This window comes from Schistocerca americana, unplaced genomic scaffold, assembly GCF_021461395.2.
Source record: "Schistocerca americana isolate TAMUIC-IGC-003095 unplaced genomic scaffold, iqSchAmer2.1 HiC_scaffold_477, whole genome shotgun sequence".
NCBI classification, from domain to species: domain Eukaryota; kingdom Metazoa; phylum Arthropoda; class Insecta; order Orthoptera; family Acrididae; genus Schistocerca; species Schistocerca americana.
Genome location: NW_025726211.1, coordinates 60,001 through 85,570, shown reverse-complemented (window position 1 = coordinate 85,570; position 25,570 = coordinate 60,001). Strand labels below are relative to the sequence as shown.

The 25,570-nt window shown below is 49.3% G+C and overlaps 44 non-coding genes across 44 annotated transcripts in view; all 44 read right to left on the bottom strand.

Annotated features, from left to right (window-relative positions):
• Nucleotides 1-247: 247 nt before the first annotated feature.
• Nucleotides 248-320, bottom strand: Trnaf-gaa. The gene has a single exon. It is a non-coding gene; the product is annotated as a tRNA-Phe (tRNA).
• A 580-nt stretch (nucleotides 321-900) lies between these two features.
• Trnas-uga lies at nucleotides 901-982 on the bottom strand. Its single transcript has one exon. It is a non-coding gene; the product is annotated as a tRNA-Ser (tRNA).
• A 740-nt stretch (nucleotides 983-1,722) lies between these two features.
• Nucleotides 1,723-1,804, bottom strand: Trnas-cga. Its single transcript has one exon. It is a non-coding gene; the product is annotated as a tRNA-Ser (tRNA).
• Nucleotides 1,805-1,942: 138 nt separating this feature from the next.
• On the bottom strand, nucleotides 1,943-2,015 carry Trnak-uuu. The gene has a single exon. It is a non-coding gene; the product is annotated as a tRNA-Lys (tRNA).
• Nucleotides 2,016-2,555: 540 nt separating this feature from the next.
• Nucleotides 2,556-2,628, bottom strand: Trnaf-gaa. The gene has a single exon. It is a non-coding gene; the product is annotated as a tRNA-Phe (tRNA).
• A 580-nt stretch (nucleotides 2,629-3,208) lies between these two features.
• On the bottom strand, nucleotides 3,209-3,290 carry Trnas-uga. The gene has a single exon. It is a non-coding gene; the product is annotated as a tRNA-Ser (tRNA).
• A 740-nt stretch (nucleotides 3,291-4,030) lies between these two features.
• On the bottom strand, nucleotides 4,031-4,112 carry Trnas-cga. Its single transcript has one exon. It is a non-coding gene; the product is annotated as a tRNA-Ser (tRNA).
• A 138-nt stretch (nucleotides 4,113-4,250) lies between these two features.
• On the bottom strand, nucleotides 4,251-4,323 carry Trnak-uuu. The gene has a single exon. It is a non-coding gene; the product is annotated as a tRNA-Lys (tRNA).
• Nucleotides 4,324-4,863: 540 nt separating this feature from the next.
• On the bottom strand, nucleotides 4,864-4,936 carry Trnaf-gaa. Its single transcript has one exon. It is a non-coding gene; the product is annotated as a tRNA-Phe (tRNA).
• Nucleotides 4,937-5,516: 580 nt separating this feature from the next.
• Nucleotides 5,517-5,598, bottom strand: Trnas-uga. Its single transcript has one exon. It is a non-coding gene; the product is annotated as a tRNA-Ser (tRNA).
• A 740-nt stretch (nucleotides 5,599-6,338) lies between these two features.
• On the bottom strand, nucleotides 6,339-6,420 carry Trnas-cga. Its single transcript has one exon. It is a non-coding gene; the product is annotated as a tRNA-Ser (tRNA).
• Nucleotides 6,421-6,558: 138 nt separating this feature from the next.
• Nucleotides 6,559-6,631, bottom strand: Trnak-uuu. The gene has a single exon. It is a non-coding gene; the product is annotated as a tRNA-Lys (tRNA).
• Nucleotides 6,632-7,171: 540 nt separating this feature from the next.
• On the bottom strand, nucleotides 7,172-7,244 carry Trnaf-gaa. The gene has a single exon. It is a non-coding gene; the product is annotated as a tRNA-Phe (tRNA).
• Nucleotides 7,245-7,824: 580 nt separating this feature from the next.
• Nucleotides 7,825-7,906, bottom strand: Trnas-uga. Its single transcript has one exon. It is a non-coding gene; the product is annotated as a tRNA-Ser (tRNA).
• Nucleotides 7,907-8,646: 740 nt separating this feature from the next.
• On the bottom strand, nucleotides 8,647-8,728 carry Trnas-cga. Its single transcript has one exon. It is a non-coding gene; the product is annotated as a tRNA-Ser (tRNA).
• A 138-nt stretch (nucleotides 8,729-8,866) lies between these two features.
• Nucleotides 8,867-8,939, bottom strand: Trnak-uuu. The gene has a single exon. It is a non-coding gene; the product is annotated as a tRNA-Lys (tRNA).
• Nucleotides 8,940-9,479: 540 nt separating this feature from the next.
• On the bottom strand, nucleotides 9,480-9,552 carry Trnaf-gaa. Its single transcript has one exon. It is a non-coding gene; the product is annotated as a tRNA-Phe (tRNA).
• Nucleotides 9,553-10,132: 580 nt separating this feature from the next.
• On the bottom strand, nucleotides 10,133-10,214 carry Trnas-uga. The gene has a single exon. It is a non-coding gene; the product is annotated as a tRNA-Ser (tRNA).
• A 740-nt stretch (nucleotides 10,215-10,954) lies between these two features.
• On the bottom strand, nucleotides 10,955-11,036 carry Trnas-cga. The gene has a single exon. It is a non-coding gene; the product is annotated as a tRNA-Ser (tRNA).
• A 138-nt stretch (nucleotides 11,037-11,174) lies between these two features.
• Trnak-uuu lies at nucleotides 11,175-11,247 on the bottom strand. Its single transcript has one exon. It is a non-coding gene; the product is annotated as a tRNA-Lys (tRNA).
• A 540-nt stretch (nucleotides 11,248-11,787) lies between these two features.
• Trnaf-gaa lies at nucleotides 11,788-11,860 on the bottom strand. The gene has a single exon. It is a non-coding gene; the product is annotated as a tRNA-Phe (tRNA).
• Nucleotides 11,861-12,440: 580 nt separating this feature from the next.
• On the bottom strand, nucleotides 12,441-12,522 carry Trnas-uga. Its single transcript has one exon. It is a non-coding gene; the product is annotated as a tRNA-Ser (tRNA).
• Nucleotides 12,523-13,262: 740 nt separating this feature from the next.
• On the bottom strand, nucleotides 13,263-13,344 carry Trnas-cga. The gene has a single exon. It is a non-coding gene; the product is annotated as a tRNA-Ser (tRNA).
• Nucleotides 13,345-13,482: 138 nt separating this feature from the next.
• On the bottom strand, nucleotides 13,483-13,555 carry Trnak-uuu. The gene has a single exon. It is a non-coding gene; the product is annotated as a tRNA-Lys (tRNA).
• Nucleotides 13,556-14,095: 540 nt separating this feature from the next.
• Nucleotides 14,096-14,168, bottom strand: Trnaf-gaa. Its single transcript has one exon. It is a non-coding gene; the product is annotated as a tRNA-Phe (tRNA).
• Nucleotides 14,169-14,748: 580 nt separating this feature from the next.
• On the bottom strand, nucleotides 14,749-14,830 carry Trnas-uga. The gene has a single exon. It is a non-coding gene; the product is annotated as a tRNA-Ser (tRNA).
• A 740-nt stretch (nucleotides 14,831-15,570) lies between these two features.
• Trnas-cga lies at nucleotides 15,571-15,652 on the bottom strand. Its single transcript has one exon. It is a non-coding gene; the product is annotated as a tRNA-Ser (tRNA).
• A 138-nt stretch (nucleotides 15,653-15,790) lies between these two features.
• Nucleotides 15,791-15,863, bottom strand: Trnak-uuu. Its single transcript has one exon. It is a non-coding gene; the product is annotated as a tRNA-Lys (tRNA).
• Nucleotides 15,864-16,403: 540 nt separating this feature from the next.
• On the bottom strand, nucleotides 16,404-16,476 carry Trnaf-gaa. The gene has a single exon. It is a non-coding gene; the product is annotated as a tRNA-Phe (tRNA).
• A 580-nt stretch (nucleotides 16,477-17,056) lies between these two features.
• On the bottom strand, nucleotides 17,057-17,138 carry Trnas-uga. The gene has a single exon. It is a non-coding gene; the product is annotated as a tRNA-Ser (tRNA).
• A 740-nt stretch (nucleotides 17,139-17,878) lies between these two features.
• Nucleotides 17,879-17,960, bottom strand: Trnas-cga. The gene has a single exon. It is a non-coding gene; the product is annotated as a tRNA-Ser (tRNA).
• A 138-nt stretch (nucleotides 17,961-18,098) lies between these two features.
• On the bottom strand, nucleotides 18,099-18,171 carry Trnak-uuu. The gene has a single exon. It is a non-coding gene; the product is annotated as a tRNA-Lys (tRNA).
• A 540-nt stretch (nucleotides 18,172-18,711) lies between these two features.
• On the bottom strand, nucleotides 18,712-18,784 carry Trnaf-gaa. The gene has a single exon. It is a non-coding gene; the product is annotated as a tRNA-Phe (tRNA).
• Nucleotides 18,785-19,364: 580 nt separating this feature from the next.
• Trnas-uga lies at nucleotides 19,365-19,446 on the bottom strand. The gene has a single exon. It is a non-coding gene; the product is annotated as a tRNA-Ser (tRNA).
• A 1,246-nt stretch (nucleotides 19,447-20,692) lies between these two features.
• On the bottom strand, nucleotides 20,693-20,774 carry Trnas-cga. Its single transcript has one exon. It is a non-coding gene; the product is annotated as a tRNA-Ser (tRNA).
• A 138-nt stretch (nucleotides 20,775-20,912) lies between these two features.
• Trnak-uuu lies at nucleotides 20,913-20,985 on the bottom strand. The gene has a single exon. It is a non-coding gene; the product is annotated as a tRNA-Lys (tRNA).
• Nucleotides 20,986-21,525: 540 nt separating this feature from the next.
• Trnaf-gaa lies at nucleotides 21,526-21,598 on the bottom strand. The gene has a single exon. It is a non-coding gene; the product is annotated as a tRNA-Phe (tRNA).
• Nucleotides 21,599-22,178: 580 nt separating this feature from the next.
• Trnas-uga lies at nucleotides 22,179-22,260 on the bottom strand. Its single transcript has one exon. It is a non-coding gene; the product is annotated as a tRNA-Ser (tRNA).
• A 740-nt stretch (nucleotides 22,261-23,000) lies between these two features.
• Trnas-cga lies at nucleotides 23,001-23,082 on the bottom strand. The gene has a single exon. It is a non-coding gene; the product is annotated as a tRNA-Ser (tRNA).
• Nucleotides 23,083-23,220: 138 nt separating this feature from the next.
• On the bottom strand, nucleotides 23,221-23,293 carry Trnak-uuu. The gene has a single exon. It is a non-coding gene; the product is annotated as a tRNA-Lys (tRNA).
• A 540-nt stretch (nucleotides 23,294-23,833) lies between these two features.
• Trnaf-gaa lies at nucleotides 23,834-23,906 on the bottom strand. Its single transcript has one exon. It is a non-coding gene; the product is annotated as a tRNA-Phe (tRNA).
• Nucleotides 23,907-24,486: 580 nt separating this feature from the next.
• On the bottom strand, nucleotides 24,487-24,568 carry Trnas-uga. Its single transcript has one exon. It is a non-coding gene; the product is annotated as a tRNA-Ser (tRNA).
• A 740-nt stretch (nucleotides 24,569-25,308) lies between these two features.
• On the bottom strand, nucleotides 25,309-25,390 carry Trnas-cga. Its single transcript has one exon. It is a non-coding gene; the product is annotated as a tRNA-Ser (tRNA).
• A 138-nt stretch (nucleotides 25,391-25,528) lies between these two features.
• The window catches only part of Trnak-uuu, a 73-nt gene continuing 31 nt past the window's right edge, over nucleotides 25,529-25,570 (bottom strand). Inside the window, exon 1 of the tRNA in view lies at nucleotides 25,529-25,570. This exon is cut by the window's right edge and continues 31 nt beyond it. This is a non-coding gene — a tRNA (tRNA-Lys).

Genomic DNA, 25,570 nt, shown 5'->3' with positions numbered 1-25,570 from the left:
CGCTTTCGCTCATTTCACGGTTCCGTTGAAGACGTTCTTCACCACCTGATACAGAAAAAGGAATGCAGTCGGTAGGATATTTTTAATTCTTTTGCTTCTAGGGGAGTTAGTTGTCTAGTGAGTTCCTCTTATGGCATGCACTAGACAACCAGAACAGCTACAGGAGAGAGTCATTTTTGTTGTCAGCGGTAGTTGCATTATCACAAACGCAGAGTAATTCCATTGGCGTCGCATCAAAACGAATCCCTGCCGAAACCCGGGATCGAACCAGGGACCTTTAGATCTTCAGTCTAACGCTCTCCCAACTGAGCTATTTCGGCTGACGTTGAAGGTTGTCATTTGCATGTGTTCATTAAACTCTGCCTCGTTGCCAATTTCACAGTCACCTTCGTCTGATAAGACACAGGGGCGCTGAAAGGCGAGCAGCCGATGCAGTGAAGTTACACACACATTTCTTCTTCTTCCGTCATCGTAACAAGCAAACATGTCGACTCGATTCGTGTAATATTGACTTCGCTGACGCTAGAAAACCCGTGCTATATCGATGCCAGGGGCAACTCGTGTGCGGAGAACGAGACACAAGAAGGAGTGAGTCTCTCCACCGTATGAGTGGCAGTATCTAGCAGATACACACGGTAAAACATTCGACTTGCGTTAGCTCACACGTCATCGTCTGCAAGCTAAAGTGGACACATCTGCACTGCCCAGTGAGGCGACACTTGTACTAACACCTGGTGGACGCCTGTGAGACGCGGAGATGAGCTGCGGCTTCTGGGCGCGACTGTAGCGCTGCGCCCTGGATCAAATAGCACTGCACATTGCTGGTGACCCACGTGTTTAGTAGTGACGCAACTGCTAGGATGCAGCTGAACGTACGCCATTTGAGAGCGAGAAAATTTTCGCAGTAGGCAGGACTCGAACCTACGCTCCCAGAGGGAATCTGATTTCAAATCAGACGCCTTAACCACTCGGCCACGACTGCCGGTGGCGGAAGCGACTCCCGACAACTGAAACCGCCATCTTTAGAAGCAATCTGGTGGCAGAAAACGGCGTGGCCTCACTCTTTCCTGTACAGTTTCCATTAGCCGTTACGAAAGTGTATTAATTTTCGCCCAGACAGGGACTTGAACACAGGTGTATTAATTTTCGCCCAGACAGGGACTTGAACCCAGGACCCTTTGGTTGAAAACCTAACGCTCTACCGACTCAGCTATGCGGACCCACGCACGAGCATTTTCGTACAGCTGCGTGGTGTGCGAGTGATTCGCATGTCGTAATTACTGGCTTACGGCTCCAATGGCGACTTCACCGACTTCCCACTGACGCACCGCTGACGCTAGTTTTCTGTCGTCTTAAAACGATGGACATACCTCCAAGCAGCTGCGAGATCTTAAGAAAAGAAACGCTGCACCACTGCTTTTGCCGCACTCGAGTGATTGAAATTGCGATTCTTAAAAAGAAAATGAGATGTTCGCTGTGTCCATCACTTTCGAGCACATCTGTGTACTCACGATCTCAGCGACGGCTTTCTGCAGTCCCAGCGTCAGTGTCAGTGTGAGGTGAACCGATAGCCAGAGTAAGCAGCGGTCGTCGCGAAAACTCAGTATTCTTAAAACGGAAATTTTCGTCTTGTTGAGAATGGCGTCACTGGTTTGCACCCGCATTCGCCCACACATGTCACATGTGTGCGAAAATGTTTGCTCCTCTTTACGCAAAATCGCACGCAGCCGGTAGGATTCGAACCTACGCTCCCAGAGGGAATCTGATTTCGAGTCAGACGCCTTAACCACTCGGCCACGACTGCCGTTAGCGCGGTGTTCTCCGGACACATGCAACTGCTACCGTTTAAAGCACTGTGGTGTCAGAAAACGGCGTAGCTGCATTATTTTCTGTAGCGTCTCCACCGCTACCAGACGAATCGCTACCAAAGTATTAAAATTTCCGCCTGGACAGGGACTTGAAACCTGGGCCCTTAGGTTAAAAGCCTAATGCTCTACCGACTGAGCTATCCGGGCTCACATGAGGCTGCAAAACCTCCCACGACGCACAACTATACATTGACTCATGTCCTTTACTGTTGTGCAATCGCTGTATGGGGCCGTTAACAAATAAAACGTCGCCTAAATGCTGTCTACAAACTTATCGCGCTAAGCTCGTAACACACTATCGAAGACTGCTGGCACATGATGCAACAACAAATTGCACCAGTTGTTACGTCTCATACGTTGGAGCAGAGAATTTACGTGTTTTGTCGACACTCAGTGGGCAATTGGAAAATTCACAAGCATTTCGAATGCAATGTTTCCCACGCTTTCGCTCATTTCACGGTTCCGTTGAAGACGTTCTTCACCACCTGACACAGAAAAAGGAATGCAGTCGGTAGGATATTTTTAATTCTTTTGCTTCTAGGGGAGTTAGTTGTCTAGTGAGTTCCTCTTATGGCATGCACTAGACAACCAGAACAGCTACAGGAGAGAGTCATTTTTGTTGTCAGCGGTAGTTGCATTATCACAAACGCAGAGTAATTCCATTGGCGTCGCATCAAAACGAATCCCTGCCGAAACCCGGGATCGAACCAGGGACCTTTACACCTTCAGTCTAACGCTCTCCCAACTGAGCTATTTCGGCTGACGTTGAAGGTTGTCATTTGCATGTGTTCATTAAACTCTGTCTCGTTGCCAATTTCACAGTCACCTTCGTCTGATAAGACACAGGGGCGCTGAAAGGCGAGCAGCCGATGCAGTGAAGTTACACACACATTTCTTCTTCTTCCGTCATCGTAACAAGCAAACATGTCGACTCGATTCGTGTAATATTGACTTCGCTGACGCTAGAAAACCCGTGCTATATCGATGCCAGGGGCAACTCGTGTGCGGAGAACGAGACACAAGAAGGAGTGAGTCTCTCCACCGTATGAGTGGCAGTATCTAGCAGATACACACGGTAAAACATTCGACTTGCGTTAGCTCACACGTCATCGTCTGCAAGCTAAAATGGACACATCTGCACTGCCCACTGAGGCGACACTTGTACTAACACCTGGTGGACGCCTGTGAGACGCGGAGATGAGCTGCGGCTTCTGGGCGCGACTGTAGCGCTGCGCCCTGGATCAAATAGCACTGCACATTGCTGGTGACCCACGTGTTTAGTAGTGACGCAACTGCTAGGATGCAGCTGAACGTACGCCATTTGAGAGCGAGAAAATTTTCGCAGTAGGCAGGACTCGAACCTACGCTCCCAGAGGGAATCTGATTTCAAATCAGACGCCTTAACCACTCGGCCACGACTGCCGGTGGCGGAAGCGACTCCCGACAACTGAAACCGCCATCTTTAGAAGCAATCTGGTGGCAGAAAACGGCGTGGCCTCACTCTTTCCTGTACAGTTTCCATTAGCCGTTACGAAAGTGTATTAATTTTCGCCCAGACAGGGACTTGAACACAGGTGTATTAATTTTCGCCCAGACAGGGACTTGAACCCAGGACCCTTTGGTTGAAAACCTAACGCTCTACCGACTCAGCTATGCGGACCCACGCACGAGCATTTTCGTACAGCTGCGTGGTGTGCGAGTGATTCGCATGTCGTAATTACTGGCTTACGGCTCCAATGGCGACTTCACCGACTTCCCACTGACGCACCGCTGACGCTAGTTTTCTGTCGTCTTAAAACGATGGACATACCTCCAAGCAGCTGCGAGATCTTAAGAAAAGAAACGCTGCACCACTGCTTTTGCCGCACTCGAGTGATTGAAATTGCGATTCTTAAAAAGAAAATGAGATGTTCGCTGTGTCCATCACTTTCGAGCACATCTGTGTACTCACGATCTCAGCGACGGCTTTCTGCAGTCCCAGCGTCAGTGTCAGTGTGAGGTGAACCGATAGCCAGAGTAAGCAGCGGTCGTCGCGAAAACTCAGTATTCTTAAAACGGAAATTTTCGTCTTGTTGAGAATGGCGTCACTGGTTTGCACCCGCATTCGCCCACACATGTCACATGTGTGCGAAAATGTTTGCTCCTCTTTACGCAAAATCGCACGCAGCCGGTAGGATTCGAACCTACGCTCCCAGAGGGAATCTGATTTCGAGTCAGACGCCTTAACCACTCGGCCACGACTGCCGTTAGCGCGGTGTTCTCCGGACACATGCAACTGCTACCGTTTAAAGCACTGTGGTGTCAGAAAACGGCGTAGCTGCATTATTTTCTGTAGCGTCTCCACCGCTACCAGACGAATCGCTACCAAAGTATTAAAATTTCCGCCTGGACAGGGACTTGAAACCTGGGCCCTTAGGTTAAAAGCCTAATGCTCTACCGACTGAGCTATCCGGGCTCACATGAGGCTGCAAAACCTCCCACGACGCACAACTATACATTGACTCATGTCCTTTACTGTTGTGCAATCGCTGTATGGGGCCGTTAACAAATAAAACGTCGCCTAAATGCTGTCTACAAACTTATCGCGCTAAGCTCGTAACACACTATCGAAGACTGCTGGCACATGATGCAACAACAAATTGCACCAGTTGTTACGTCTCATACGTTGGAGCAGAGAATTTACGTGTTTTGTCGACACTCAGTGGGCAATTGGAAAATTCACAAGCATTTCGAATGCAATGTTTCCCACGCTTTCGCTCATTTCACGGTTCCGTTGAAGACGTTCTTCACCACCTGACACAGAAAAAGGAATGCAGTCGGTAGGATATTTTTAATTCTTTTGCTTCTAGGGGAGTTAGTTGTCTAGTGAGTTCCTCTTATGGCATGCACTAGACAACCAGAACAGCTACAGGAGAGAGTCATTTTTGTTGTCAGCGGTAGTTGCATTATCACAAACGCAGAGTAATTCCATTGGCGTCGCATCAAAACGAATCCCTGCCGAAACCCGGGATCGAACCAGGGACCTTTACACCTTCAGTCTAACGCTCTCCCAACTGAGCTATTTCGGCTGACGTTGAAGGTTGTCATTTGCATGTGTTCATTAAACTCTGTCTCGTTGCCAATTTCACAGTCACCTTCGTCTGATAAGACACAGGGGCGCTGAAAGGCGAGCAGCCGATGCAGTGAAGTTACACACACATTTCTTCTTCTTCCGTCATCGTAACAAGCAAACATGTCGACTCGATTCGTGTAATATTGACTTCGCTGACGCTAGAAAACCCGTGCTATATCGATGCCAGGGGCAACTCGTGTGCGGAGAACGAGACACAAGAAGGAGTGAGTCTCTCCACCGTATGAGTGGCAGTATCTAGCAGATACACACGGTAAAACATTCGACTTGCGTTAGCTCACACGTCATCGTCTGCAAGCTAAAATGGACACATCTGCACTGCCCAGTGAGGCGACACTTGTACTAACACCTGGTGGACGCCTGTGAGACGCGGAGATGAGCTGCGGCTTCTGGGGGCGACTGTAGCGCTGCGCCCTGGATCAAATAGCACTGCACATTGCTGGTGACCCACGTGTTTAGTAGTGACGCAACTGCTAGGATGCAGCTGAACGTACGCCATTTGAGAGCGAGAAAATTTTCGCAGTAGGCAGGACTCGAACCTACGCTCCCAGAGGGAATCTGATTTCAAATCAGACGCCTTAACCACTCGGCCACGACTGCCGGTGGCGGAAGCGACTCCCGACAACTGAAACCGCCATCTTTAGAAGCAATCTGGTGGCAGAAAACGGCGTGGCCTCACTCTTTCCTGTACAGTTTCCATTAGCCGTTACGAAAGTGTATTAATTTTCGCCCAGACAGGGACTTGAACACAGGTGTATTAATTTTCGCCCAGACAGGGACTTGAACCCAGGACCCTTTGGTTGAAAACCTAACGCTCTACCGACTCAGCTATGCGGACCCACGCACGAGCATTTTCGTACAGCTGCGTGGTGTGCGAGTGATTCGCATGTCGTAATTACTGGCTTACGGCTCCAATGGCGACTTCACCGACTTCCCACTGACGCACCGCTGACGCTAGTTTTCTGTCGTCTTAAAACGATGGACATACCTCCAAGCAGCTGCGAGATCTTAAGAAAAGAAACGCTGCACCACTGCTTTTGCCGCACTCGAGTGATTGAAATTGCGATTCTTAAAAAGAAAATGAGATGTTCGCTGTGTCCATCACTTTCGAGCACATCTGTGTACTCACGATCTCAGCGACGGCTTTCTGCAGTCCCAGCGTCAGTGTCAGTGTGAGGTGAACCGATAGCCAGAGTAAGCAGCGGTCGTCGCGAAAACTCAGTATTCTTAAAACGGAAATTTTCGTCTTGTTGAGAATGGCGTCACTGGTTTGCACCCGCATTCGCCCACACATGTCACATGTGTGCGAAAATGTTTGCTCCTCTTTACGCAAAATCGCACGCAGCCGGTAGGATTCGAACCTACGCTCCCAGAGGGAATCTGATTTCGAGTCAGACGCCTTAACCACTCGGCCACGACTGCCGTTAGCGCGGTGTTCTCCGGACACATGCAACTGCTACCGTTTAAAGCACTGTGGTGTCAGAAAACGGCGTAGCTGCATTATTTTCTGTAGCGTCTCCACCGCTACCAGACGAATCGCTACCAAAGTATTAAAATTTCCGCCTGGACAGGGACTTGAAACCTGGGCCCTTAGGTTAAAAGCCTAATGCTCTACCGACTGAGCTATCCGGGCTCACATGAGGCTGCAAAACCTCCCACGACGCACAACTATACATTGACTCATGTCCTTTACTGTTGTGCAATCGCTGTATGGGGCCGTTAACAAATAAAACGTCGCCTAAATGCTGTCTACAAACTTATCGCGCTAAGCTCGTAACACACTATCGAAGACTGCTGGCACATGATGCAACAACAAATTGCACCAGTTGTTACGTCTCATACGTTGGAGCAGAGAATTTACGTGTTTTGTCGACACTCAGTGGGCAATTGGAAAATTCACAAGCATTTCGAATGCAATGTTTCCCACGCTTTCGCTCATTTCACGGTTCCGTTGAAGACGTTCTTCACCACCTGACACAGAAAAAGGAATGCAGTCGGTAGGATATTTTTAATTCTTTTGCTTCTAGGGGAGTTAGTTGTCTAGTGAGTTCCTCTTATGGCATGCACTAGACAACCAGAACAGCTACAGGAGAGAGTCATTTTTGTTGTCAGCGGTAGTTGCATTATCACAAACGCAGAGTAATTCCATTGGCGTCGCATCAAAACGAATCCCTGCCGAAACCCGGGATCGAACCAGGGACCTTTACACCTTCAGTCTAACGCTCTCCCAACTGAGCTATTTCGGCTGACGTTGAAGGTTGTCATTTGCATGTGTTCATTAAACTCTGTCTCGTTGCCAATTTCACAGTCACCTTCGTCTGATAAGACACAGGGGCGCTGAAAGGCGAGCAGCCGATGCAGTGAAGTTACACACACATTTCTTCTTCTTCCGTCATCGTAACAAGCAAACATGTCGACTCGATTCGTGTAATATTGACTTCGCTGACGCTAGAAAACCCGTGCTATATCGATGCCAGGGGCAACTCGTGTGCGGAGAACGAGACACAAGAAGGAGTGAGTCTCTCCACCGTATGAGTGGCAGTATCTAGCAGATACACACGGTAAAACATTCGACTTGCGTTAGCTCACACGTCATCGTCTGCAAGCTAAAATGGACACATCTGCACTGCCCAGTGAGGCGACACTTGTACTAACACCTGGTGGACGCCTGTGAGACGCGGAGATGAGCTGCGGCTTCTGGGGGCGACTGTAGCGCTGCGCCCTGGATCAAATAGCACTGCACATTGCTGGTGACCCACGTGTTTAGTAGTGACGCAACTGCTAGGATGCAGCTGAACGTACGCCATTTGAGAGCGAGAAAATTTTCGCAGTAGGCAGGACTCGAACCTACGCTCCCAGAGGGAATCTGATTTCAAATCAGACGCCTTAACCACTCGGCCACGACTGCCGGTGGCGGAAGCGACTCCCGACAACTGAAACCGCCATCTTTAGAAGCAATCTGGTGGCAGAAAACGGCGTGGCCTCACTCTTTCCTGTACAGTTTCCATTAGCCGTTACGAAAGTGTATTAATTTTCGCCCAGACAGGGACTTGAACACAGGTGTATTAATTTTCGCCCAGACAGGGACTTGAACCCAGGACCCTTTGGTTGAAAACCTAACGCTCTACCGACTCAGCTATGCGGACCCACGCACGAGCATTTTCGTACAGCTGCGTGGTGTGCGAGTGATTCGCATGTCGTAATTACTGGCTTACGGCTCCAATGGCGACTTCACCGACTTCCCACTGACGCACCGCTGACGCTAGTTTTCTGTCGTCTTAAAACGATGGACATACCTCCAAGCAGCTGCGAGATCTTAAGAAAAGAAACGCTGCACCACTGCTTTTGCCGCACTCGAGTGATTGAAATTGCGATTCTTAAAAAGAAAATGAGATGTTCGCTGTGTCCATCACTTTCGAGCACATCTGTGTACTCACGATCTCAGCGACGGCTTTCTGCAGTCCCAGCGTCAGTGTCAGTGTGAGGTGAACCGATAGCCAGAGTAAGCAGCGGTCGTCGCGAAAACTCAGTATTCTTAAAACGGAAATTTTCGTCTTGTTGAGAATGGCGTCACTGGTTTGCACCCGCATTCGCCCACACATGTCACATGTGTGCGAAAATGTTTGCTCCTCTTTACGCAAAATCGCACGCAGCCGGTAGGATTCGAACCTACGCTCCCAGAGGGAATCTGATTTCGAGTCAGACGCCTTAACCACTCGGCCACGACTGCCGTTAGCGCGGTGTTCTCCGGACACATGCAACTGCTACCGTTTAAAGCACTGTGGTGTCAGAAAACGGCGTAGCTGCATTATTTTCTGTAGCGTCTCCACCGCTACCAGACGAATCGCTACCAAAGTATTAAAATTTCCGCCTGGACAGGGACTTGAAACCTGGGCCCTTAGGTTAAAAGCCTAATGCTCTACCGACTGAGCTATCCGGGCTCACATGAGGCTGCAAAACCTCCCACGACGCACAACTATACATTGACTCATGTCCTTTACTGTTGTGCAATCGCTGTATGGGGCCGTTAACAAATAAAACGTCGCCTAAATGCTGTCTACAAACTTATCGCGCTAAGCTCGTAACACACTATCGAAGACTGCTGGCACATGATGCAACAACAAATTGCACCAGTTGTTACGTCTCATACGTTGGAGCAGAGAATTTACGTGTTTTGTCGACACTCAGTGGGCAATTGGAAAATTCACAAGCATTTCGAATGCAATGTTTCCCACGCTTTCGCTCATTTCACGGTTCCGTTGAAGACGTTCTTCACCACCTGACACAGAAAAAGGAATGCAGTCGGTAGGATATTTTTAATTCTTTTGCTTCTAGGGGAGTTAGTTGTCTAGTGAGTTCCTCTTATGGCATGCACTAGACAACCAGAACAGCTACAGGAGAGAGTCATTTTTGTTGTCAGCGGTAGTTGCATTATCACAAACGCAGAGTAATTCCATTGGCGTCGCATCAAAACGAATCCCTGCCGAAACCCGGGATCGAACCAGGGACCTTTACACCTTCAGTCTAACGCTCTCCCAACTGAGCTATTTCGGCTGACGTTGAAGGTTGTCATTTGCATGTGTTCATTAAACTCTGCCTCGTTGCCAATTTCACAGTCACCTTCGTCTGATAAGACACAGGGGCGCTGAAAGGCGAGCAGCCGATGCAGTGAAGTTACACACACATTTCTTCTTCTTCCGTCATCGTAACAAGCAAACATGTCGACTCGATTCGTGTAATATTGACTTCGCTGACGCTAGAAAACCCGTGCTATATCGATGCCAGGGGCAACTCGTGTGCGGAGAACGAGACACAAGAAGGAGTGAGTCTCTCCACCGTATGAGTGGCAGTATCTAGCAGATACACACGGTAAAACATTCGACTTGCGTTAGCTCACACGTCATCGTCTGCAAGCTAAAATGGACACATCTGCACTGCCCACTGAGGCGACACTTGTACTAACACCTGGTGGACGCCTGTGAGACGCGGAGATGAGCTGCGGCTTCTGGGCGCGACTGTAGCGCTGCGCCCTGGATCAAATAGCACTGCACATTGCTGGTGACCCACGTGTTTAGTAGTGACGCAACTGCTAGGATGCAGCTGAACGTACGCCATTTGAGAGCGAGAAAATTTTCGCAGTAGGCAGGACTCGAACCTACGCTCCCAGAGGGAATCTGATTTCAAATCAGACGCCTTAACCACTCGGCCACGACTGCCGGTGGCGGAAGCGACTCCCGACAACTGAAACCGCCATCTTTAGAAGCAATCTGGTGGCAGAAAACGGCGTGGCCTCACTCTTTCCTGTACAGTTTCCATTAGCCGTTACGAAAGTGTATTAATTTTCGCCCAGACAGGGACTTGAACACAGGTGTATTAATTTTCGCCCAGACAGGGACTTGAACCCAGGACCCTTTGGTTGAAAAGCTAACGCTCTACCGACTCAGCTATGCGGACCCACGCACGAGCATTTTCGTACAGCTGCGTGGTGTGCGAGTGATTCGCATGTCGTAATTACTGGCTTACGGCTCCAATGGCGACTTCACCGACTTCCCACTGACGCACCGCTGACGCTAGTTTTCTGTCGTCTTAAAACGATGGACATACCTCCAAGCAGCTGCGAGATCTTAAGAAAAGAAACGCTGCACCACTGCTTTTGCCGCACTCGAGTGATTGAAATTGCGATTCTTAAAAAGAAAATGAGATGTTCGCTGTGTCCATCACTTTCGAGCACATCTGTGTACTCACGATCTCAGCGACGGCTTTCTGCAGTCCCAGCGTCAGTGTCAGTGTGAGGTGAACCGATAGCCAGAGTAAGCAGCGGTCGTCGCGAAAACTCAGTATTCTTAAAACGGAAATTTTCGTCTTGTTGAGAATGGCGTCACTGGTTTGCACCCGCATTCGCCCACACATGTCACATGTGTGCGAAAATGTTTGCTCCTCTTTACGCAAAATCGCACGCAGCCGGTAGGATTCGAACCTACGCTCCCAGAGGGAATCTGATTTCGAGTCAGACGCCTTAACCACTCGGCCACGACTGCCGTTAGCGCGGTGTTCTCCGGACACATGCAACTGCTACCGTTTAAAGCACTGTGGTGTCAGAAAACGGCGTAGCTGCATTATTTTCTGTAGCGTCTCCACCGCTACCAGACGAATCGCTACCAAAGTATTAAAATTTCCGCCTGGACAGGGACTTGAAACCTGGGCCCTTAGGTTAAAAGCCTAATGCTCTACCGACTGAGCTATCCGGGCTCACATGAGGCTGCAAAACCTCCCACGACGCACAACTATACATTGACTCATGTCCTTTACTGTTGTGCAATCGCTGTATGGGGCCGTTAACAAATAAAACGTCGCCTAAATGCTGTCTACAAACTTATCGCGCTAAGCTCGTAACACACTATCGAAGACTGCTGGCACATGATGCAACAACAAATTGCACCAGTTGTTACGTCTCATACGTTGGAGCAGAGAATTTACGTGTTTTGTCGACACTCAGTGGGCAATTGGAAAATTCACAAGCATTTCGAATGCAATGTTTCCCACGCTTTCGCTCATTTCACGGTTCCGTTGAAGACGTTCTTCACCACCTGACACAGAAAAAGGAATGCAGTCGGTAGGATATTTTTAATTCTTTTGCTTCTAGGGGAGTTAGTTGTCTAGTGAGTTCCTCTTATGGCATGCACTAGACAACCAGAACAGCTACAGGAGAGAGTCATTTTTGTTGTCAGCGGTAGTTGCATTATCACAAACGCAGAGTAATTCCATTGGCGTCGCATCAAAACGAATCCCTGCCGAAACCCGGGATCGAACCAGGGACCTTTACACCTTCAGTCTAACGCTCTCCCAACTGAGCTATTTCGGCTGACGTTGAAGGTTGTCATTTGCATGTGTTCATTAAACTCTGTCTCGTTGCCAATTTCACAGTCACCTTCGTCTGATAAGACACAGGGGCGCTGAAAGGCGAGCAGCCGATGCAGTGAAGTTACACACACATTTCTTCTTCTTCCGTCATCGTAACAAGCAAACATGTCGACTCGATTCGTGTAATATTGACTTCGCTGACGCTAGAAAACCCGTGCTATATCGATGCCAGGGGCAACTCGTGTGCGGAGAACGAGACACAAGAAGGAGTGAGTCTCTCCACCGTATGAGTGGCAGTATCTAGCAGATACACACGGTAAAACATTCGACTTGCGTTAGCTCACACGTCATCGTCTGCAAGCTAAAATGGACACATCTGCACTGCCCAGTGAGGCGACACTTGTACTAACACCTGGTGGACGCCTGTGAGACGCGGAGATGAGCTGCGGCTTCTGGGGGCGACTGTAGCGCTGCGCCCTGGATCAAATAGCACTGCACATTGCTGGTGACCCACGTGTTTAGTAGTGACGCAACTGCTAGGATGCAGCTGAACGTACGCCATTTGAGAGCGAGAAAATTTTCGCAGTAGGCAGGACTCGAACCTACGCTCCCAGAGGGAATCTGATTTCAAATCAGACGCCTTAACCACTCGGCCACGACTGCCGGTGGCGGAAGCGACTCCCGACAACTGAAACCGCCATCTTTAGAAGCAATCTGGTGGCAGAAAACGGCGTGGCCTCACTCTTTCCTGTACAGTTTCCATTAGCCGTTACGAAAGTGTATTAATTTTCGCCCAGACAGGGACTTGAACACAGGTGTATTAATTTTCGCCCAGACAGGGACTTGAACCCAGGACCCTTTGGTTGAAAACCTAACGCTCTACCGACTCAGCTATGCGGACCCACGCACGAGCATTTTCGTACAGCTGCGTGGTGTGCGAGTGATTCGCATGTCGTAATTACTGGCTTACGGCTCCAATGGCGACTTCACCGACTTCCCACTGACGCACCGCTGACGCTAGTTTTCTGTCGTCTTAAAACGATGGACATACCTCCAAGCAGCTGCGAGATCTTAAGAAAAGAAACGCTGCACCACTGCTTTTGCCGCACTCGAGTGATTGAAATTGCGATTCTTAAAAAGAAAATGAGATGTTCGCTGTGTCCATCACTTTCGAGCACATCTGTGTACTCACGATCTCAGCGACGGCTTTCTGCAGTCCCAGCGTCAGTGTCAGTGTGAGGTGAACCGATAGCCAGAGTAAGCAGCGGTCGTCGCGAAAACTCAGTATTCTTAAAACGGAAATTTTCGTCTTGTTGAGAATGGCGTCACTGGTTTGCACCCGCATTCGCCCACACATGTCACATGTGTGCGAAAATGTTTGCTCCTCTTTACGCAAAATCGCACGCAGCCGGTAGGATTCGAACCTACGCTCCCAGAGGGAATCTGATTTCGAGTCAGACGCCTTAACCACTCGGCCACGACTGCCGTTAGCGCGGTGTTCTCCGGACACATGCAACTGCTACCGTTTAAAGCACTGTGGTGTCAGAAAACGGCGTAGCTGCATTATTTTCTGTAGCGTCTCCACCGCTACCAGACGAATCGCTACCAAAGTATTAAAATTTCCGCCTGGACAGGGACTTGAAACCTGGGCCCTTAGGTTAAAAGCCTAATGCTCTACCGACTGAGCTATCCGGGCTCACATGAGGCTGCAAAACCTCCCACGACGCACAACTATACATTGACTCATGTCCTTTACTGTTGTGCAATCGCTGTATGGGGCCGTTAACAAATAAAACGTCGCCTAAATGCTGTCTACAAACTTATCGCGCTAAGCTCGTAACACACTATCGAAGACTGCTGGCACATGATGCAACAACAAATTGCACCAGTTGTTACGTCTCATACGTTGGAGCAGAGAATTTACGTGTTTTGTCGACACTCAGTGGGCAATTGGAAAATTCACAAGCATTTCGAATGCAATGTTTCCCACGCTTTCGCTCATTTCACGGTTCCGTTGAAGACGTTCTTCACCACCTGACACAGAAAAAGGAATGCAGTCGGTAGGATATTTTTAATTCTTTTGCTTCTAGGGGAGTTAGTTGTCTAGTGAGTTCCTCTTATGGCATGCACTAGACAACCAGAACAGCTACAGGAGAGAGTCATTTTTGTTGTCAGCGGTAGTTGCATTATCACAAACGCAGAGTAATTCCATTGGCGTCGCATCAAAACGAATCCCTGCCGAAACCCGGGATCGAACCAGGGACCTTTACACCTTCAGTCTAACGCTCTCCCAACTGAGCTATTTCGGCTGACGTTGAAGGTTGTCATTTGCATGTGTTCATTAAACTCTGTCTCGTTGCCAATTTCACAGTCACCTTCGTCTGATAAGACACAGGGGCGCTGAAAGGCGAGCAGCCGATGCAGTGAAGTTACACACACATTTCTTCTTCTTCCGTCATCGTAACAAGCAAACATGTCGACTCGATTCGTGTAATATTGACTTCGCTGACGCTAGAAAACCCGTGCTATATCGATGCCAGGGGCAACTCGTGTGCGGAGAACGAGACACAAGAAGGAGTGAGTCTCTCCACCGTATGAGTGGCAGTATCTAGCAGATACACACGGTAAAACATTCGACTTGCGTTAGCTCACACGTCATCGTCTGCAAGCTAAAATGGACACATCTGCACTGCCCAGTGAGGCGACACTTGTACTAACACCTGGTGGACGCCTGTGAGACGCGGAGATGAGCTGCGGCTTCTGGGGGCGACTGTAGCGCTGCGCCCTGGATCAAATAGCACTGCACATTGCTGGTGACCCACGTGTTTAGTAGTGACGCAACTGCTAGGATGCAGCTGAACGTACGCCATTTGAGAGCGAGAAAATTTTCGCAGTAGGCAGGACTCGAACCTACGCTCCCAGAGGGAATCTGATTTCAAATCAGACGCCTTAACCACTCGGCCACGACTGCCGGTGGCGGAAGCGACTCCCGACAACTGAAACCGCCATCTTTAGAAGCAATCTGGTGGCAGAAAACGGCGTGGCCTCACTCTTTCCTGTACAGTTTCCATTAGCCGTTACGAAAGTGTATTAATTTTCGCCCAGACAGGGACTTGAACACAGGTGTATTAATTTTCGCCCAGACAGGGACTTGAACCCAGGACCCTTTGGTTGAAAACCTAACGCTCTACCGACTCAGCTATGCGGACCCACGCACGAGCATTTTCGTACAGCTGCGTGGTGTGCGAGTGATTCGCATGTCGTAATTACTGGCTTACGGCTCCAATGGCGACTTCACCGACTTCCCACTGACGCACCGCTGACGCTAGTTTTCTGTCGTCTTAAAACGATGGACATACCTCCAAGCAGCTGCGAGATCTTAAGAAAAGAAACGCTGCACCACTGCTTTTGCCGCACTCGAGTGATTGAAATTGCGATTCTTAAAAAGAAAATGAGATGTTCGCTGTGTCCATCACTTTCGAGCACATCTGTGTACTCACGATCTCAGCGACGGCTTTCTGCAGTCCCAGCGTCAGTGTCAGTGTGAGGTGAACCGATAGCCAGAGTAAGCAGCGGTCGTCGCGAAAACTCAGTATTCTTAAAACGGAAATTTTCGTCTTGTTGAGAATGGCGTCACTGGTTTGCACCCGCATTCGCCCACACATGTCACATGTGTGCGAAAATGTTTGCTCCTCTTTACGCAAAATCGCACGCAGCCGGTAGGATTCGAACCTACGCTCCCAGAGGGAATCTGATTTCGAGTCAGACGCCTTAACCACTCGGCCACGACTGCCGTTAGCGCGGTGTTCTCCGGACACATGCAACTGCTACCGTTTAAAGCACTGTGGTGTCAGAAAACGGCGTAGCTGCATTATTTTCTGTAGCGTCTCCACCGCTACCAGACGAATCGCTACCAAAGTATTAAAATTTCCGCCTGGACAGGGACTTGAAACCTGGGCCCTTAGGTTAAAAGCCTAACGCTCTACCGACTGAGCTATCCGGGCTCACATGAGGCTGCAAAACCTCCCACGACGCACAACTATACATTGACTCATGTCCTTTACTGTTGTGCAATCGCTGTATGGGGCCGTTAACAAATAAAACGTCGCCTAAATGCTGTCTACAAACTTATCGCGCTAAGCTCGTAACACACTATCGAAGACTGCTGGCACATGATGCAACAACAAATTGCACCAGTTGTTACGTCTCATACGTTGGAGCAGAGAATTTACGTGTTTTGTCGACACTCACTGGGCAATTGGAAAATTCACAAGCATTTCGAATGCAATGTTTCCCACGCTTTCGCTCATTTCACGGTTCCGTTGAAGACGTTCTTCACCACCTGACACAGAAAAAGGAATGCAGTCGGTAGGATATTTTTAATTCTTTTGCTTCTAGGGGAGTTAGTTGTCTAGTGAGTTCCTCTTATGGCATGCACTAGACAACCAGAACAGCTACAGGAGAGAGTCATTTTTGTTGTCAGCGGTAGTTGCATTATCACAAACGCAGAGTAATTCCATTGGCGTCGCATCAAAACGAATCCCTGCCGAAACCCGGGATCGAACCAGGGACCTTTAGATCTTCAGTCTAACGCTCTCCCAACTGAGCTATTTCGGCTGACGTTGAAGGTTCTCATTTGCATGTGTTCATTAACCTCTGCCTCGTTGCCAATGTCACAGTCACCTTCGTCTGATAAGACACAGGGGCGCTGAAAGGCGAGCAGCCGATGCAGTGAAGTTACACACACATTTCTTCTTCTTCCGTCATCGTAACAAGCAAACATGTCGACTCGATTCGTGTAATATTGACTTCGCTGACGCTAGAAAACCCGTGTCATATCGATGCCAGGGGCAACTCGTGTGCGGAGAACGAGACACAAGAAGGAGTGAGTCTCTCCACCGTATGGGAGGCAGTATCTAGCAGATACACACGGTAAAACATTCGACTTGCGTTAGCTCACACGTCATCGTCTGCAAGCTAAAATGGACACATCTGCACTGCCCAGTGAGGCGACACTTGTACTAACACCTGGTGGACGCCTGTGAGACGCGGAGATGAGCTGCGGCTTCTGGGCGCGACTGTAGCGCTGCGCCCTGGATCAAATAGCACTGCACATTGCTGGTGACCCACGTGTTTAGTAGTGACGCAACTGCTAGGATGCAGCTGAACGTCCGCCATTTGAGAGCGAGAAAATTTTCGCAGTCGGCAGGACTCGAACCTACGCTCCCAGAGGGAATCTGATTTCAAGTCAGACGCCTTACCCACTCGGCCACGACTGCCGGTGGCGGAAGCGACTCCCGACAACTGTAACCGCCATCTTTAGAAGCAATCTGGTGGCAGAAAACGGCGTGGCCTCACTCTTTCCTGTACGGTTTCCATTAGCCGTTACGAAAGTGTATTAATTTTCGCCCAGTCAGGGACTTGAACACAGGTGTATTAATTTTCGCCCAGACAGGGACTTGAACCCAGGACCCTTTGGTTGAAAACCTAACGCTCTACCGACTCAGCTATGCGGACCCACGCAAGAGCATTATCGTACAGCTGCGTGGTGTGCGAGTGATTCGCATGTCGTAATTACTGGCTTACGGCTCCAATGGCGACTTCACCGACTTCCCACTGACGCACCGCTGACGCTAGTTTTCTGTCGTCTTAAAACGATGGACATACCTCCAAGCAGCTGCGAGATCTTAAGAAAAGAAACGCTGCACCACTGCTTTTGCCGCACTCGAGTGATTGAAATTGCGATTCTTAAAAAGAAAATGAGATGTTCGCTCTGTCCATCACTTTCGAGCACATCTGTGTACTCACGATCTCAGCGACGGCTTTCTGCAGTCCCAGCGTCAGTGTCAGTGTGAGGTGAACCGATAGCCAGAGTAAGCAGCGGTCGTCGCGAAAACTCAGTATTCTTAAAACGGAAATTTTCGTCTTGTTGAGAATGGCGTCACTGGTTTGCACCCGCATTCGCCCACACATGTCACATGTGTGCGAAAATGTTTGCTCCTCTTTACGCAAAATCGCACGCAGCCGGTAGGATTCGAACCTACGCTCCCAGAGGGAATCTGATTTCGAGTCAGACGCCTTAACCACTCGGCCACGACTGCCGTTAGCGCGGTGTTCTCCGGACACATGCAACTGCTACCGTTTAAAGCACTGTGGTGTCAGAAAACGGCGTAGCTGCATTATTTTCTGTAGCGTCTCCACCGCTACCAGACGAATCGCTACCAAAGTATTAAAATTTCCGCCTGGACAGGGACTTGAAACCTGGGCCCTTAGGTTAAAAGCCTAATGCTCTACCGACTGAGCTATCCGGGCTCACACGAGGCTGCAAAACCTCCCACGACGCACAACTATACATTGACTCATGTCCTTTACTGTTGTGCAATCGCTGTATGGGGCCGTTAACAAATAAAACGTCGCCTAAATGCTGTCTACAAACTTACCGCGCTAAGCTCGTAACACACTATCGAAGACTGCTGGCACATGATGCAACAACAAATTGCACCAGTTGTTACGTCTCATACGTTGGAGCAGAGAATTTACGTGTTTTGTCGACACTCACTGGGCAATTGGAAAATTCACAAGCATTTCGAATGCAATGTTTCCCACGCTTTCGCTCATTTCACGGTTCCGTTGAAGACGTTCTTCACCACCTGACACAGAAAAAGGAATGCAGTCGGTAGGATATTTTTAATTCTTTTGCTTCTAGGGGAGTTAGTTGTCTAGTGAGTTCCTCTTATGGCATGCACTAGACAACCAGAACAGCTACAGGAGAGAGTCATTTTTGTTGTCAGCGGTAGTTGCATTATCACAAACGCAGAGTAATTCCATTGGCGTCGCATCAAAACGAATCCCTGCCGAAACCCGGGATCGAACCAGGGACCTTTAGATCTTCAGTCTAACGCTCTCCCAACTGAGCTATTTCGGCTGACGTTGAAGGTTCTCATTTGCATGTGTTCATTAACCTCTGCCTCGTTGCCAATTTCACAGTCACCTTCGTCTGATAAGACACAGGGGCGCTGAAAGGCGAGCAGCCGATGCAGTGAAGTTACACACACATTTCTTCTTCTTCCGTCATCGTAACAAGCAAACATGTCGACTCGATTCGTGTAATATTGACTTCGCTGACGCTAGAAAACCCGTGTCATATCGATGCCAGGGGCAACTCGTGTGCGGAGAACGAGACACAAGAAGGAGTGAGTCTCTCCACCGTATGGGAGGCAGTATCTAGCAGATACACACGGTAAAACATTCGACTTGCGTTAGCTCACACGTCATCGTCTGCAAGCTAAAATGGACACATCTGCACTGCCCAGTGAGGCGACACTTGTACTAACACCTGGTGGACGCCTGTGAGACGCGGAGATGAGCTGCGGCTTCTGGGCGCGACTGTAGCGCTGCGCCCTGGATCAAATAGCACTGCACATTGCTGGTGACCCACGTGTTTAGTAGTGACGCAACTGCTAGGATGCAGCTGAACGTCCGCCATTTGAGAGCGAGAAAATTTTCGCAGTCGGCAGGACTCGAACCTACGCTCCCAGAGGGAATCTGATTTCAAGTCAGACGCCTTAACCACTCGGCCACGACTGCCGGTGGCGGAAGCGACTCCCGACAACTGTAACCGCCATCTTTAGAAGCAATCTGGTGGCAGAAAACGGCGTGGCCTCACTCTTTCCTGTACGGTTTCCATTAGCCGTTACGAAAGTGTATTAATTTTCGCCCAGTCAGGGACTTGAACGCAGGTGTATTAATTTTCGCCCAGACAGGGACTTGAACCCAGGACCCTTTGGTTGAAAACCTAACGCTCTACCGACTCAGCTATGCGGACCCACGCACGAGCATTATCGTACAGCTGCGTGGTGTGCGAGTGATTCGCATGTCGTAATTACTGGCTTACGGCTCCAATGGCGACTTCACCGACTTCCCTCTGACGCACCGCTGACGCTAGTTTTCTGTCGTCTTAAAACGATGGACATACCTCCAAGCAGCTGCGAGATCTTAAGAAAAGAAACGCTGCACCACTGCTTTTGCCGCACTCGAGTGATTGAAATTGCGATTCTTAAAAAGAAAATGAGATGTTCGCTCTGTCCATCACTTTCGAGCACATCTGTGTAGTCACGATCTCAGCGACGGCTTTCTGCAGTCCCAGCGTCAGTGTCAGTGTGAGGTGAACCGATAGCCAGAGTAAGCAGCGGTCGTCGCGAAAACTCAGTATTCTTAAAACGGAAATTTTCGTCTTGTTGAGAATGGCGTCACTGGTTTGCACCCGCATTCGCCCACACATGTCACATGTGTGCGAAAATGTTTGCTCCTCTTTACGCAAAATCGCACGCAGCCGGTAGGATTTTTTTTTTTTTTTTTTTTTTTTTTTTTTTTTTTTTTTTTTTTTTTTTTTTGGCTTACGGCTCCAATGGCGACTTCACCGACTTCCCACTGACGCACTGCTGACGCTAGTTTTCTGTCGTCTTAAAACGATGGACATACCTTCAAGCAACTGCGAGATCTTAAGAAAAGAAACGCTGCACCACTGCTTTTGCCGCACTCGAGTGATTGAAATTGCGATTCTTAAAAAGAAAATGAGATGTTCGCTCTGTCCATCACTTTCGAGCACATCTGTGTACTCAGGATCTCAGCGACGGCTTTCTGCAGTCCCACCGTCAGTGTCAGTGTGAGGTGAACCGATAGCCAGAGTAAGCAGCGGTCGTCGCGAAAACTCAGTATTCTTAAAACGGAAATTTTCGTCTTGTTGAGAATGGCGTCACTGGTTTGCACCCGCATTCGCCCACACATGTCACATGTGTGCGAAAATGTTTGCTCCTCTTTACGCAAAATCGCACGCAGCCGGTAGGATTCGAACCTACGCTCCCAGAGGGAATCTGATTTCGAGTCAGACGCCTTAACCACTCGGCCACGACTGCCGTTAGCGCGGTGTTCTCCGGACACATGCAACTGCTACCGTTTAAAGCACTGTGGTGTCAGAAAACGGCGTAGCTGCATTATTTTCTGTAGCGTCTCCACCGCTACCAGACGAATCGCTACCAAAGTATTAAAATTTCCGCCTGGACAGGGACTTGAAACCTGGGCCCTTAGGTTAAAAGCCTAATGCTCTACCGACTGAGCTATCCGGGCTCACACGAGGCTGCAAAACCTCCCACGACGCACAACTATACATTGACTCATGTCCTTTACTGTTGTGCAATCGCTGTATGGGGCCGTTAACAAATAAAACGTCGCCTAAATGCTGTCTACAAACTTACCGCGCTAAGCTTGTAACACACTATCGAAGACTGCTGGCACATGATGCAACAACAAATTGCACCAGTTGTTACGTCTCATACGTTGGAGCAGAGAATTTACGTGTTTTGTCGACACTCACTGGGCAGTTGGAAAATTCACAAGCATTTCGAATGCAATGTTTCCCACGCTTTCGCTCATTTCACGGTTCCGTTGAAGACGTTCTTCACCACCTGACACAGAAAAAGGAATGCAGTCGGTAGGATATTTTTAATTCTTTTGCTTCTAGGGGAGTTAGTTGTCTAGTGAGTTCCTCTTATGGCATGCACTAGACAACCAGAACAGCTACAGGAGAGAGTCATTTTTGTTGTCAGCGGTAGTTGCATTATCACAAACGCAGAGTAATTCCATTGGCGTCGCATCAAAACGAATCCCTGCCGAAACCCGGGATCGAACCAGGGACCTTTAGATCTTCAGTCTAACGCTCTCCCAACTGAGCTATTTCGGCTGACGTTGAAGGTTCTCATTTGCATGTGTTGATTAACCTCTGCCTCGTTGCCAATTTCACAGTCACCTTCGTCTGATAAGACACAGGGGCGCTGAAAGGCGAGCAGCCGATGCAGTGAAGTTACACACACATTTCTTCTTCTTCCGTCATCGTAACAAGCAAACATGTCGACTCGATTCGTGTAATATTGACTTCGCTGACGCTAGAAAACCCGTGTCATATCGATGCCAGGGGCAACTCGTGTGCGGAGAACGAGACACAAGAAGGAGTGAGTCTCTCCACCGTATGGGAGGCAGTATCTAGCAGATACACACGGTAAAACATTCGACTTGCGTTAGCTCACACGTCATCGTCTGCAAGCTAAAATGGACACATCTGCACTGCCCAGTGAGGCGACACTTGTACTAACACCTGGTGGACGCCTGTGAGACGCGGAGATGAGCTGCGGCTTCTGGGCGCGACTGTAGCGCTGCGCCCTGGATCAAATAGCACTGCACATTGCTGGTGACCCACGTGTTTAGTAGTGACGCAACTGCTAGGATGCAGCTGAACGTCCGCCATTTGAGAGCGAGAAAATTTTCGCAGTCGGCAGGACTCGAACCTACGCTCCCAGAGGGAATCTGATTTCAAGTCAGACGCCTTAACCACTCGGCCACGACTGCCGGTGGCGGAAGCGACTCCCGACAACTGTAACCGCCATCTTTAGAAGCAATCTGGTGGCAGAAAACGGCGTGGCCTCACTCTTTCCTGTACGGTTTCCATTAGCCGTTACGAAAGTGTATTAATTTTCGCCCAGTCAGGGACTTGAACACAGGTGTATTAATTTTCGCCCAGACAGGGACTTGAACCCAGGACCCTTTGGTTGAAAACCTAACGCTCTACCGACTCAGCTATGCGGACCCACGCAAGAGCATTATCGTACAGCTGCGTGGTGTGCGAGTGATTCGCATGTCGTAATTACTGGCTTACGGCTCCAATGGCGACTTCACCGACTTCCCACTGACGCACCGCTGACGCTAGTTTTCTGTCGTCTTAAAACGATGGACATACCTCCAAGCAGCTGCGAGATCTTAAGAAAAGAAACGCTGCACCACTGCTTTTGCCGCACTCGAGTGATTGAAATTGCGATTCTTAAAAAGAAAATGAGATGTTCGCTCTGTCCATCACTTTCGAGCACATCTGTGTACTCACGATCTCAGCGACGGCTTTCTGCAGTCCCAGCGTCAGTGTCAGTGTGAGGTGAACCGATAGCCAGAGTAAGCAGCGGTCGTCGCGAAAACTCAGTATTCTTAAAACGGAAATTTTCGTCTTGTTGAGAATGGCGTCACTGGTTTGCACCCGCATTCGCCCACACATGTCACATGTGTGCGAAAATGTTTGCTCCTCTTTACGCAAAATCGCACGCAGCCGGTAGGATTCGAACCTACGCTCCCAGAGGGAATCTGATTTCGAGTCAGACGCCTTAACCACTCGGCCACGACTGCCGTTAGCGCGGTGTTCTCCGGACACATGCAACTGCTACCGTTTAAAGCACTGTGGTGTCAGAAAACGGCGTAGCTGCATTATTTTCTGTAGCGTCTCCACCGCTACCAGACGAATCGCTACCAAAGTATTAAAATTTCCGCCTGGACAGGGACTTGAAACCTGGGCCCTTAGGTTAAAAGCCTAATGCTCTACCGACTGAGCTATCCGGGCTCACACGAGGCTGCAAAACCTCCCACGACGCACAACTATACATTGACTCATGTCCTTTACTGTTGTGCAATCGCTGTATGGGGCCGTTAACAAATAAAACGTCGCCTAAATGCTGTCTACAAACTTACCGCGCTAAGCTTGTAACACACTATCGAAGACTGCTGGCACATGATGCAACAACAAATTGCACCAGTTGTTACGTCTCATACGTTGGAGCAGAGAATTTACGTGTTTTGTCGACACTCACTGGGCAGTTGGAAAATTCACAAGCATTTCGAATGCAATGTTTCCCACGCTTTCGCTCATTTCACGGTTCCGTTGAAGACGTTCTTCACCACCTGACACAGAAAAAGGAATGCAGTCGGTAGGATATTTTTAATTCTTTTGCTTCTAGGGGAGTTAGTTGTCTAGTGAGTTCCTCTTATGGCATGCACTAGACAACCAGAACAGCTACAGGAGAGAGTCATTTTTGTTGTCAGCGGTAGTTGCATTATCACAAACGCAGAGTAATTCCATTGGCGTCGCATCAAAACGAATCCCTGCCGAAACCCGGGATCGAACCAGGGACCTTTACATCTTCAGTCTAACGCTCTCCCAACTGAGCTATTTCGGCTGACGTTGAAGGTTCTCATTTGCATGTGTTGATTAACCTCTGCCTCGTTGCCAATTTCACAGTCACCTTCGTCTGATAAGACACAGGGGCGCTGAAAGGCGAGCAGCCGATGCAGTGAAGTTACACACACATTTCTTCTTCTTCCGTCATCGTAACAAGCAAACATGTCGACTCGATTCGTGTAATATTGACTTCGCTGACGCTAGAAAACCCGTGTCATATCGATGCCAGGGGCAACTCGTGTGCGGAGAACGAGACACAAGAAGGAGTGAGTCTCTCCACCGTATGGGAGGCAGTATCTAGCAGATACACACGGTAAAACATTCGACTTGCGTTAGCTCACACGTCATCGTCTGCAAGCTAAAATGGACACATCTGCACTGCCCAGTGAGGCGACACTTGTACTAACACCTGGTGGACGCCTGTGAGACGCGGAGATGAGCTGCGGCTTCTGGGCGCGACTGTAGCGCTGCGCCCTGGATCAAATAGCACTGCACATTGCTGGTGACCCACGTGTTTAGTAGTGACGCAACTGCTAGGATGCAGCTGAACGTCCGCCATTTGAGAGCGAGAAAATTTTCGCAGTCGGCAGGACTCGAACCTACGCTCCCAGAGGGAATCTGATTTCAAGTCAGACGCCTTAACCACTCGGCCACGACTGCCGGTGGCGGAAGCGACTCCCGACAACTGTAACCGCCATCTTTAGAAGCAATCTGGTGGCAGAAAACGGCGTGGCCTCACTCTTTCCTGTACGGTTTCCATTAGCCGTTACGAAAGTGTATTAATTTTCGCCCAGTCAGGGACTTGAACACAGGTGTATTAATTTTCGCCCAGACAGGGACTTGAACCCAGGACCCTTTGGTTGAAAACCTAACGCTCTACCGACTCAGCTATGCGGACCCACGCAAGAGCATTATCGTACAGCTGCGTGGTGTGCGAGTGATTCGCATGTCGTAATTACTGGCTTACGGCTCCAATGGCGACTTCACCGACTTCCCACTGACGCACTGCTGACGCTAGTTTTCTGTCGTCTTAAAACGATGGACATACCTCCAAGCAACTGCGAGATCTTAAGAAAAGAAACGCTGCACCACTGCTTTTGCCGCACTCGAGTGATTGAAATTGCGATTCTTAAAAAGAAAATGAGATGTTCGCTCTGTCCATCACTTTCAAGCACATCTGTGTACTCAGGATCTCAGCGACGGCTTTCTGCAGTCCCAGCGTCAGTGTCAGTGTGAGGTGAACCGATAGCCAGAGTAAGCAGCGGTCGTCGCGAAAACTCAGTATTCTTAAAACGGAAATTTTCGTCTTGTTGAGAATGGCGTCACTGGTTTGCACCCGCATTCGCCCACACATGTCACATGTGTGCGAAAATGTTTGCTCCTCTTTACGCAAAATCGCACGCAGCCGGTAGGATTCGAACCTACGCTCCCAGAGGGAATCTGATTTCGAGTCAGACGCCTTAACCACTCGGCCACGACTGCCGTTAGCGCGGTATTCTCCGGACACATGCAACTGCTACCGTTTAAAGCACTGTGGTGTCAGAAAACGGCGTAGCTGCATTATTTTCTGTAGCGTCTCCACCGCTACCAGACGAATCGCTACCAATGTATTAAAATTTCCACCTGGACAGGGACTTGAAACCTGGGCCCTTAGGTTAAAAG